Below are 12,127 nucleotides of genomic sequence, written 5' to 3'. Positions count from 1 at the left end.
CGCATTGGCACTCTCCCCCGGACGAAAGGAGATGGGTGGATTTAGAGTCGTCCCTTATGGGACCTGACATCCCCCAGTTCGCCATGTGGGTCCCCCGGGACCACAGGCCGGCTGCACGTGTCGAATGTCCAGCCATAGCAAACTCGATCAAAATATGGGACGTAGCGTCAATCAAATATGGGCTATCCTCCAAACTGTCTCCGTTAACTCCTTATTTGAGGAACAAAACGTTCACACCGGGATTAGACGTAAAGGATTTCAAGGGCATAGAAAGCACGGGTGTCCAACGCTTATGCCACTTGTATGAAGGCGGCTCAATCCTTCAATTTGAAGAATTAAAAACTAGGGCTGCTCTACGCCCTTCGGATTTCTTTAGATATCTCCAGCTCAGAGATTACGCACAAGCCCCGGGGATTAGAACCAGCGCGACACAGCCGCTCACTTTTTTCGAAAATATGTGCCTTAATGAACAATTTCCAAGGGGCCTCATAACGGCTTTATATGCACACATCTCTAACTCCACCTCCGAATGGGGGAGAGCTCACCTACACAGCTCAATGGGAAGCCGATCTAGGTGAGGAGCTGGAAGGGGTCGAATGGCAGGAGATATGGGAGGCTGCCGCGACCTCTTCCATATGTGTATCCATGCAGGAACAAGCGTATAAGACCATGTTCAGGTGGTACACCACCCCGGTGAAACTTTTTAGGATGCATAGAACGACTACTGACTTGTGCTGGAGAGGGTGCGGACATAAAGGGACTTATTTGCATATGTGGTGGGAATGTCCTGAGGCCCAAAAATACTGGAGACTAGTGTCGGACTTACTGAAGGATATCTTTGGTAGGGAGATTGGGCTGGACCCGTGGGTGTTCCTTCTGGCCAGAGCTCTAGAGGACTGGACCAGAACCGAACAGAAGCTGGTGCACAAGGTGAATCTCGCAGCAAGGAGGGCCCTAGCACAGGTATGGCTTCAACCTTCCACACCCCCGCTTTGCATAGTGATACAAAAAATTAAAGACACTTTCCTTATGGACAAACTCACAGCAAAGGTCAGAGGCACGACCTCAAAATTCGATAAGGTATGGGCGCCGTGGATAGATAGTGGCATTGGAGACTAAAGACGCAGGGTTCGCACGCTCCCTACCTGGTACTCTCTGAAGATGAGCCCCTCCTTGACTTGTCCCCTTGCAAAGGTTAGCCGGGGTTTTTAATGAGAGGCATCAAGAATGAGGCTGGCCGGTTGGGGACTGCGCTAATCTTCACTAGATACTATCTCGAGAAGCCTCCTGTCAGTAGGTTGTCTTATAGGGCACTGAGGGGCGACACAAGTGAAATTCCCCCCCTCCCTCATCCCCCCCCCCATGACTCCTTTTTCTCTACCCTTATTCCAGTTCTTTTTCTTTCCTCTGAACCCCTCTTTCTTGCCTATATTTCTTATCTAACCCTTTTTCTCTCTTGGCTACTAATATTTTGAATGGCTCCATATTCCTGTCCGTTTTTACGTTGGCCATGCCCGCGCCCTGATGGGTGAGGGGCGCTAACGCCTGGAGGCCTCGATTGAACGTACGCTCTCACAATACTGGGTGCCCCCACCATGGGATTATGACTAGGTTCTTATTACACAAGTAAGCTATGTGAATATGTAGCCCTAGTTACGGACACAATGTATTTCAAGTGCTATGGCCGTTCTTTATTGTTTGGCTTCGATTTTATTATCTTAAAAAATCGGTTGGACACCATGCATCATTATGGACATTTCATGGACAGCACGCTTTAGATATCAGCAAAGGGGCCACGGCGATTGAACTCCTCATCTGCACGGTTCGAGACACATGTATTTGTTCATGATTCTGTCCATGTTGTTATACGTATGCCACGGTATTTTATGTCATTGGTGTTTAACCTTGTTATAAATAAAGAATTTAAAAAAAAAAAGAATAAAAGATGTTTTAATAATAAAAAGTTTATTTCGTTTTCTGGAAATTCACAGTGCATGTAGAGACCAGGAAGCTACAGCTTTCTTAGCCAATCCTGGTCCACTGATCAGCTGCTTTTAACTATGTGCAAGTCAAAATAAAGTGAAATAAAATTATGAATTCTATACATGTAAGAATCAACTCTGAATCAGCATAATCAGGGTCTGAATATAAGAAAACCTTAATTTTAAGATAAGGGTTGTTATTTGGATGAATGAAAATTTACCTTATATTCGTGTAAATGCGATACATGCTAGTAGAGATTCAAGAAAGACTTGTAATGTTCAAAAAGGGCGATGACCATGAAGCGCTGACCCACGAATACAGCGTGAGCATTGTTTTAAAGTTCGACTCCTGTCTAATAGATATTTGCAATGCAAAAAATTCAGGAATCGCTGCCAACCACGAACGCGTCTTCCTACAGTAAGGCTTTTTGCCTTTATGAAATTCATACATTTTTAACAGACAGCTAAGCACTCTTCGTAATATTTCCAACAAAGCTGTCTTTACTGTAATTTCGTATAGAGATGCCAAACCGGATACAATAAACACATTAATAAAATAAATGTTTCTAAAACAACTAAATGGGAAATGGGTGTACTCTAAAATATCAGGCACTGTATAGATCATGTTTCATGGATCATGGATCAAACAAATGACATTTTAGAGAACTGAATAACAAACTATCAGAAAAACATGTTGACATTATAGAACTCTCTGTGTAGGGGATTATTTGGTATGTAATGGGTATATAATTACGTAATATGGATAAACATCTGAGAAAATGGCAGAATTCTGACAGGACTGACAGCTCTCATATTTACTAAAGCCAATTTCACTCAGTTCGGTTATCCTGACTAAATCTGCCCATTCGGCTGGATGTTTTTGGTGTCAAACTGTAAAGTATAGGATTTAGACATTCATAAAGCACTGATTTTACAGAAAATAGGTATTGAACGCATTTGGTAGGAGGCTTGCTTTTTGCAAGAAAACGGTAACTGTCTGGACTGTTTCACCCGCTGAATTGTGGTGTGAGTGTAAAATGAAAAAAATTAAAAAGAAAATACAAAATAAGGCCTATGGGGGTTAAAATGAGATCCACAATTATGAAAAAAGAGGTTAAACACCTCCGTTACACCCCCACCCACCTTACTGCGGATGGGGACATGTCTACTAAACTGCTAGCTGCTTACCATAAAATATTGTGACTGCGCAGTAAAATTATAAGCCAACTAATTAGAGCACTCTCATCTCTCAGGACTAGGGCTCTCTAGTTTAACTGAGGGGGCATCAAGGAGGTGTCTATCCTCTCTTATAGTAATGGGGAAACCATACTGACTGACATAGGCTTTTTTTTATTTTACTTTGTAACATGGCTGCATCACTTAAAGGGACACTATAGTCACCCAGACCACTTCAGCTCAATGAAGTGGTCTGGGTGTCAGGTCCCTCTAGGGTTAACCCTGCCTGATGTAAACATAGCAGTTTCTGAGACACGGCTATGTTTACATCTGGGGTTAAGCCAGCCTCTAGTGGCTGTCTTCTGGAAATCTGGACACAATTCTGTCTCCTATGAAGCCAGTATTGCAAAATCTGGACATTGTTAAATAGTGTGAACAGTGGGTTTATTTCCAGCTCTGTATTTGTTTTTTTTCCCCATATATCATTTTTATTAGAGAATGTTATCAATGCATATAATATCAAAACTCAGGGGCGGACTGACCGGTTGGGCACTTCGGACATGGTCCGAGGGCCCGGCCGGGAGGGGGTCCCGCCATCAGGGGGCCCGCCGCCCCTTTAAATGCTGCAGCCGCTTGAGCGCTCTCTTAAGAGCCTCAGGCGGCTGCAGCTTCTCACCTCCCCTCCCCTGTAGCGTGGCCGAGCTGCTGTGCGGTCCGCGGTGCCCGGCCGGAGTGATAGGAAGGTGCTCAGTGTGCACCTTCCTGTCAGTCCGGCCGGGTACAGGAAACAGAAACTCCTGTTCCGCGCGGAACAGGAGTTTCTGTTTCCTGTACCCGGCCGGACTGATAGGAAGGTGCACACTCAGTGGGGGGGTGAGAAGAAAGAGGGGGGGGTGAGAAGAAAGAGGGAGGGGGTGAGAAGAAAGAGGAAGGGGGGGGGTGAGAAGAAAGAGGGAGGGGGTGAGAAGAAAGAGGGGGGGTGAGAAGAAGAGGGGGGTGAGAAGAAAGAGGGAGGGTGGGTGAGAAGAAAGAGGGAGGGGGTGAGAAGAAAGAGGGGGGTGAGAAGAAAGAGGGAGGGGGGTGTGAGAAGAAAGAGGGGGGTAAGAAGAAAGAGGGAGGGGGTAAGAAGAAAGAGGGAGGGGGGTAAGAAGAGAAAGGGAGGGGGGTAAGAAGAGAGAGAGGGGGGTAAGAAGAGAGAGGGAGGGGGTAAGAAGAGAGAGGAAGGGGGGGTAAGAAGAGAGGGAGGGGGAGTAAGGAGAGAGAGGGGGTAAGAAGAGAGGAGGGGGGAGTAAGAAGAGAGGGGGGAGTAAGAAGGGGGTAAGAAGAGGGGGAGGAGTAAGGAGGGGTAGGGGGGAGTAAAAAGAGGAAGGGGGGAGTAAGAAGAGGGGGAAGGGGGAGTAAGAAGAGGGGGGAGGGAAGAGTAAGAAGAGGGGGGAGGGGGTAAGAAGAGGGGGGAGTAAGAAGAGGGGGGAGGGAGGTAAGAAGAGGGGGGTGGGGGGGTAAGAAGAGAGGGAGGGGGGAGTAAGAAGAGGGAGAGGGGGGAGTAAGAAGAGGGGGGAGGGAAGAGTAAGAAGAGGGGGGAGTAAGAAGAGGGGGTAAGAAGAGGGGGGTAAGAAGAGGGGGAGGGGGAGTAAAAAGGGGGAGGGGGAGTAAAAAGAGGAAGGGGGGAGTAAAAAGAGGAAGGGGGAGTAAGAAGAGGGGGGAGGGGGGTAAGAAGAGGGGGAGGGGAGTAAGAAGAGGGGGTAGGGGGGAGTAAGAAGAGAGGGGAGGGGGTAAGAAGAGGGGGGAGGGGGGTAAGAAGAGGGGGGAGGGGAGTAAGAAGAGGGAGGAGTAAGAAGAGGTGGGAGTAAGAAGAAGGGGAGAGTAAGAAGGGGGGTAAGAAGAGAGTGAGGGGGGAGTAAGAAGAGGGGGGGAGTAAGAAGGGGGGTAAGAAGAGGGGGAGGGGGGAGTAAGAGGAGGGCAATTGCCCCCTCCCCTGTCTGCAGGCACTGTGCGGGCAGCCTGCAGGGGAGGGAGGAAGAGAGGACCCGGGAGCTCAGTCTTCAGCTCCTCTGGGTCCTTCTTGCGCGAGCACAGATCGTTGCCGCGGTTACCACGGCAACGTTACGGCTCTTGCGAGAGTAAACTCTAGCCCTGGAGCTACGGGCTAGAGTTCACTCTCAACACTGTGACCACCAGGGATTCCTGGTGGTCGCAGTGGTGAGAGTGAACTCTAGCCCCATAAACACACTGCCCCCACACACCATACACATTCACACACTGCCCCCCATACACCCACACACACCATACACATTTACACACGTTGCCTCACACACACACACACATACACTGCCCACCCATACACACACAGCCCCCCATACTAACATTGCCACACACATACACAGCCCCCTCATACACACATTGCCCCACACACCCTACACATTCACACACTACACCCCCTCTAGCCCTGGAGCTACGGGCTAGAGTTCACTCTCAACACTGTGACCACCAGGGATTTCTGGTGGTCGCAGTGGTGAGAGTGAACTCTAGCCCCATAAACACACTGCCCCCACACACCATACACATTCACACACTGCCCCCCATACACCCACACACACCATACACATTTACACACGTTGCCTCACACACACACACACATACACTGCCCACCCATACACACACAGCCCCCCATACTAACATTGCCACACACATACACAGCCCCCTCATACACACATTGCCCCACACACCCTACACATTCACACACTACACCCCCTCACACACACTGAACCTTTCACACACACACTGCACCCCTTACACATTGCACCACTGCTCCTATACCCTACTACAGCCTCATATCCCAGCAGACCCCAGGTAAGTTGTCAAACTGTTCTTAAACGGTTTGACTACTTACTCTGAAAGGGGGGCCCGGCCCTCCTGGCACCATAACAACTACACAGAGCAGTAGTGGTTATTGTGCATGGATTATTTCTTTAAATAATCTACAAGTGCCCCAGTAGCCAGCAAGCCAGCCAGCCCACAGGCCGGCCAGCCAGCCAGTCAGCTCATAGGCCGGCCAGCCAGCCCACAGGCTGGCCAGTAGCCAGCCCACAGGCCGGCCAGCCAGCCAGCCAGCCCACAGGCCGGCCAGCCAGCCCACAGGCTGGCCAGTAGCCAGACAGCCAGCCCACAGGCCACCAGTTAGGCTTACAGCCAGCAAGCCCACAGCCTGCCAACCGCAGCCAGCAAGCCACAGCCTGCCAGCCAGCAAGCCACAGCCTGCCAGCCGCAGCCAGCAAGCCAACAGCCTGCCAGCCGCAGCCAGCAAGCCCACAGCCTGCCGGCAGTAGCCAGCAAGCCCACAGCCTGCCTGCCGCAGCCAGTAAGCCCACAGCCTTCCAGCAAGCCCACAGACTGCCAGCCAGCAACAGTAATTAAGGTAAGAGGAGCCAACTTGGCCTAGGTATCAGCGAGCTATGTTGTGTTGCTATATTGTGAATAGGAACCAGAGTGTTGGAGAGACCCCCCTCCAGGCCCCATTAGACTCCATTGTAGTCTCTAATGGGACCTGGAGGAAATTCTTTCTAACACACTCTCTAAAGGACACTGAGATAGCCTCTGCTAGAAAGACCCCCTTCCATGGCCCATTAGCCCTCAATTGTAGTCTCTACTGGGGCCTCGAAGGGATTATTGCACTTTTGTTCCTTGTGTCTAAAGATTGTGTAGGGTGTGGCTGGAGGCGGTGCATGGAGGCGGGACATAGGTGGTGCTTGCTGCGGAGTATGGGTGGGGCCTGTAAGGGGGCCCTTGATTTATTTTGCCCTGGGGCCCTGAGGGTTCTCAGTCCGCCCCTGTCAAAACTGTAACATTTTCAACAGAGTAAACAATTGCTATACGACAATTTACAACTATTTTTCCTAGATTGACAACAAAGCTTTGCTTAAACGTATTATGCTGTTGTCCTCTGGTAATTGTAGCCTTATTAGCTTAATTAAAACATAAGAATACCATAGAAAGATAACATAGAGGGAGGGGAATACAGAAAGGAAAAAAAGGGGGGGGGGAGGGTTAGGTTCACAATGATATTGATTATGCAACAGTTCTTGTGACACATACCCTGGCCTTAGAACCCTAGAGCCTGGCCGGACATTCAAGTCACACAAAAGTGGTGCCCTATAAGCTATTTATTCCTATCAGTTTCCTCATTGTTAGCGTTGCTGTCCCGTGCCTAGGCTACAATTACCGGAGGACAACAGCATAATACGTTTAAGCAAAGCTTTGTTGTCAATCTAGGAAAAATATTTGTGGTCCAGCATTCCCAATCTCTCACATACCTACTTATACAACCCTGTGTTTTACTAACCATTCTCTCGTAAATACTTATCGTATTCAATCTCTGTATGAGAGTATCTAACGAGGGAATTGTCGTGCTCTTCCAGTGGAACGCCAAGTTTATCTTAGCTACCGTGAGAATGATGAGCAATACTTTGTTCTTGGGGTGGGGTATCAGCCTGGGGATTATATGCAGAAGGTAGCTGGTTGGCTTCTTTGGTATTCTATAGAGTGTGGTATCAGAGATAAATTTCCCCACCCGGTCCCAGTATTCTCCAAGGGCCCAAAATGTGTGTAGCAAAGTGCCTATCTGTGTTTTGCATCTTCAGCATAGCTCCGATGCCTCCTTATAGATTCGCAATAACTTGTATGGCACCAGGTACCATCTCATGGTGATTTTACAAAAGGCTTCCCAGAGTGATAAGCTCCTTGAGGCTCGTTTAGTAATTGACATAGCTTCGTGCCAATGTGACATATGTATCTCATACCTAATCTCCTTCTCCTATTGCATCATATAGGGCATTTTGTCTTTTGCAGGCCTCTGGAGAAGAGCATTGTAAGATAGAGAGAGAGGTTTCAAGTGTTTGGCTGAAAGCATTGAGGGTACATTCACTACCGCTTCGGGAAGTACATCATGTGTTGTATCCAACCTGGAAAACATTACGTTTTTTACTCTCATGTACAAAAATAGGTCTCTCGGTGGTAGCGAGTATTGTTTTTGGAGCACTGGGAATGGTTTAATTTTATCCCCCTCTAATAGATCATTCACCTTTTGAATACCTTTTGTGACCCACGATTTAATTGTTAGGTCTGGGGAGATGCTCATCAGCACCTCAATTGGTGCAGAATGGAATAGGGTGTCGGGTTTAATAATGGTATACTCCAGGATCTCCAGGCTTGTACTAGAAATTTGGAATTGTGTAGCATATGGGCACACTTGACCGGGGGCATCATGTTGGACCATAGGGAGCTAGCAGTGTTGTGTGGACTTATGCATGCATTCTCTAGGGTCAGCCAAAGCGGGCGGGGGTCCGTATGTGAGAGTCGCAAAATGCGTATTCCTTGAGCTAGAGCCGTGGCCCTATAATAGGCCCTGATGCCTGGTAATCCCAGCCCTCCCTTAATATAAGGGAGCCCTAAATTACGGTATGCCACTCGAGGTGGCTTTCGCTTCCACACATGTGCATTAATGGTAGATTGAATTTGATTAATAAGCTTGGTAGGCAGTGATATTGGCAACGTACGAAATAGGTAAAGGATGAGAGGCAGGATCATCATTTTTAGAGAGTTTATGCGACCCAACCAAAAAACTTTTAACAATGGATAGTGGTTTTCTGTTGGAATTGTTTGGAGGGATTTAGTCAATTGAACCCCTAGATAGGACAGGTTTTTTTCCTCCAATCAAATGTGTATAGGTTTTCTAGCTGGGTCACCATGGCTTGAGGGAGATTTATGGGTAAAGCTTGGGTTTTAGTAGTATTGTTTCTATATTATTTCTAATGATACCTCCTCCCCTCGTCCTGTCTCGGTTGGAGTCCCCCAAGGCTCTGTCCTTGGTCCCCTTCTATTTTCTCTTTATACTGCCTCTCTTGGCAAACTTATTACCTCTTTTGGATTCCGCTACCACCTGTACGCTGATGACACCCAGTTATTTCTCTCCTACCCGGACCTCTCCCCTGCCGTCCTGCAACGTGTCACTGTTTGCCTTTCTTCCATCTCTGACTGGATGTCGTCCCGCTTTCTGAAACTCAATCTCTCTAAAACTGAGCTCCTTGTCTTTCCTCCTCCTAATACTGATCCTCCTCTTTCGCTCTCCCTGCAAGCGCGCTGTCTTGGCGTCACACTTGATTCTGGCCTCACCTTTGAGCCTCACATCCAGCATGTTGCCAAATCCTGTAGATTCCATCTTAAAAACATAGCCCACATTCGCCCCTTTCTTGCACCAGTTACTACCAAGGAGCTTGTCCATGCTCTAGTAATTTCCCGCATGGATTATTGTAACCCTCTCCTGATTGGTCTTCCCAAAAGCCATACTGCACCGCTACAGTCCGTGATGAACGCTGCTGCCAGACTGATTTTCCTCTCTAGTCGTTTCTCTCACACCTCACCCCTCTGTCAGTCCTTACATTGGCTTCCTGTATGCTATAGGAGTCAATTCAAGGTACTAATTCACACCTATAAAGCACTGAACAACTCTAGCCCCTCTTATATCTCCTCACAGATCCATAGATATGTCCCTTCTCGGTCTCTCCGCTCTGCCCGTGACCACCTCCTGTCCGTTGTCCGCACCCGTACGGCCAACTCACGCTTGCAGGACTTCTCGCGGGCGGCTCCCTTCGTATGGAATAGCCTGCCTAAGTCCATCAAACTCTCCCCTAGTCTTGCATCTTTTAAGAAGTGCCTTAAAACCCATCTCTTTAGGAAAACTTATGGCCTCCCAGAGTAACCTTTACCTCACATACCTGTCTCTTGCTCTCTCCTAAAGGGCAGCCCACCTTATTTGATGTAAATTCCTGTCCTAGTGTGTTTTACACCCCACCTCCTATGGAATATAAGCTTGATTGAGCAGGGTCCTCTTCAACCTATTGTTCCCGTAAGTTCTTTGTAATTGTCTTATTTATAGTTAAATCCCCCTCTCATAATATTGTAAAGCGCTACGGAATCTGTTGGTGCTATATAAATAGCAATAATAATAATAGTAGGAGATTCTACCATATGTGTTCAGGATTTCTAGTAGCTTCGGAATTGAAGTTGTTGGGTCCGAAAGAAAGAGGAGACTATCATCTGCGAATAATGCTAATTTTTTCATACCCCCCGAGGTAACTAAACCTGGAATTTGTGTGTTCTGGTTAATTTGGCATAAGAGTGGTTCCAAGCATAGGATAAAAACAATCGAGGACAGCGGACATCCCTTGCACGTGCCGTTGCAGACATGGAAAGGTGTAGATAGGAACCCTGTGCTAAAAAATTTAGCTGTCGGTTGTTGATATGTCAGCGCTGTATTACAAATGACATATAATAGGAAACACAGTATTCAGTGAGTAGAGTAAATGGGTCTGGCAAATTCAACTATTTTTTACCACATTTATTCCACCTCATGGTAGCCAGGTTCAAAATTGGCACAGGATCAACAGTACCAGACACGACCAGATTTACATGTGAGGCACCTGTAAGGACAGAATGTTAATGCACCCTCACAAAAGAAAATGAATGTATTAACTCAACTTAGCAGTCACAGAAATTTAAAAAAACACCAACCACATATTCAATTGTAACAACTGCATATATATATATACATAACTCTCAGCAGGAGGTATGAAATCATGGAGTGTGAGCTCTGAGTGGTGGTCGCCAGTGATGTGACATGTCCATTATAGGCATCCACTTCTTCTGCAGGCTATTGCTGACACGAAAACACTCACATTCAATAACTTGATGTGTATAGCCCTTTCATAGCTTTCCGTGGGAGATTTGTAGAGCAGCTGTGTACTTGCGCAAAAGAGCCAGTCATTAATAGTTTGTCTCACCTACACCCAGTTCTGCTAAAAGCTGTACCGATTTCAATATACAGCAGAGCTTCAGTACATTAACATCTTCAAAATGGAGGACCAGGTTGGCTCTCTGAAGATGTTGATACGGAAGTGAATATCAATTTTCTTTGTATTAATTTGTATTACTTTCTACACCTTGCCCCATTGCCCGCTGCTGAGCTGTCCATCGTACCTGAATACTCTAATTTGGCTGAATTTCAAGGCACAAATCTCAGCCAGAGGCTTCCTTATAAAGACTTCTTCTAGGTGTAACTATCATGGAAGGAATGGATACAACAGGATAAACCACTACGATGGGATACAGGCCACATAGCAGACACGTGGATTTAAATGTTAATGGCAGACTGATTGCAAGCTAAATCCTGATCCAGGTACACAAAGAACAAAACACGTCGGTGGTCCACCTGCTGCATTTGATGGCAATTATGTTCTAAAATTTAATTTCATTCTTAAATAAATGTAATAAAATACTGTAGCAATTGTGCCATCCTAAACGCTAGCTTTAACGATTTACCTCCAATCAGAAGCCCCATTGTTCAGTTAATTCTTTCTCTTTACAGTATGAGAAAAACATCTGTTGCTATCTGTCTATGTGTTTGTCTACAGCTGTGATGCTGCGCTGGCTGCGGCGTTGCAGAGACTGTAATTCTAGACGCGATACACTGTGTTTGCCACCTAGTACTGTGTGTACTTTTCACATGTCAGGACTCAGGAAGGAGCACTGGCTGGGGCAGACAGCAGTTACAGACACTTTATCTATCTGCACACAAGTCATGCCTAGACTAGTTTTCTTAACCGTTTGCGCTCTACAGAGGCGAGCAGCAAATTTGGACTCAAAGATCTTTTTTTTTTTTTTTTTTTTTGAGTGGGGAGGATATGTGAGCATTGGTTATTATAAAGATAAAGTATCAAAGTATCGAATTGCACTTGGTATAAAATATGGATAGGATTTAAAAAATAGTACCAAATACATAAGCTCACTGTGTATCTTGCATGCAGCGTTTGTAATGTAGCAGTTAAATAGAATGTAAATGAGAATGCCAGTAGCTGTAGTGAGAATGCTTTAAAATAATGAGCTGAATCACTTAGGGAAAACTCGCAATCCAATTT

Source organism: Pelobates fuscus, chromosome 9, assembly GCF_036172605.1.
Source record: "Pelobates fuscus isolate aPelFus1 chromosome 9, aPelFus1.pri, whole genome shotgun sequence".
Lineage (NCBI taxonomy): Eukaryota > Metazoa > Chordata > Amphibia > Anura > Pelobatidae > Pelobates > Pelobates fuscus.
The sequence above is the reverse complement of the archived record's forward strand: the minus strand, read 5'-3'. Positions refer to the sequence as shown.